This window comes from Papilio polytes, unplaced genomic scaffold (assembly GCF_000836215.1).
Source record: "Papilio polytes unplaced genomic scaffold, Ppol_1.0 DF823890.1, whole genome shotgun sequence".
NCBI lineage: Eukaryota > Metazoa > Arthropoda > Insecta > Lepidoptera > Papilionidae > Papilio > Papilio polytes.
Window position 1 is genome coordinate 53,141 of NW_013525314.1, and position 419 is coordinate 53,559.

Consider the following 419-nt stretch of genomic DNA (forward strand, 5'->3'; position numbering starts at 1 on the left):
TTAGCACAAGGTTGAATATATCCATTAACTAAGGCTTCCCCATACAATCATTCTGAATGCGTCCAGATGATGATACTTTTGCATATAAAAACATGGCATAGGAGCCGTTAGAAGCCATTTGCTGAAATAAATTTCAGTATGTTAGGTTTCAAGGCACTGCTGTACACCACTGCATAAATTGTTAGGTTTATTGTATGGCATGGTGCATTTAAGTATAAACAACATTTCATGATGATTGCAAGACAACCTTGTCATAGTTCCTTATCTCTGTTTTGTTCTAAACATTATGTTCTGTATTATGATTTAATCTGCTTTTTGTTATTTACTAAGGAACCAGTCATATCTTATCTTTTAGTTACTTATCCCTCCTTACACACTTTTCTTTCAATGACTTATACATTTTTTTTTTCATTTCTATT

The 419-nt window shown here is 32.2% G+C and overlaps 1 protein-coding gene across 1 annotated transcript in view; it reads left to right on the forward strand.

The window, feature by feature from the left end:
* Positions 1-419, forward strand: part of LOC106102929 (protein O-GlcNAcase) — a 21,946-nt gene that overhangs the window by 13,195 nt on the left and 8,332 nt on the right. The window lies entirely within an intron of this gene.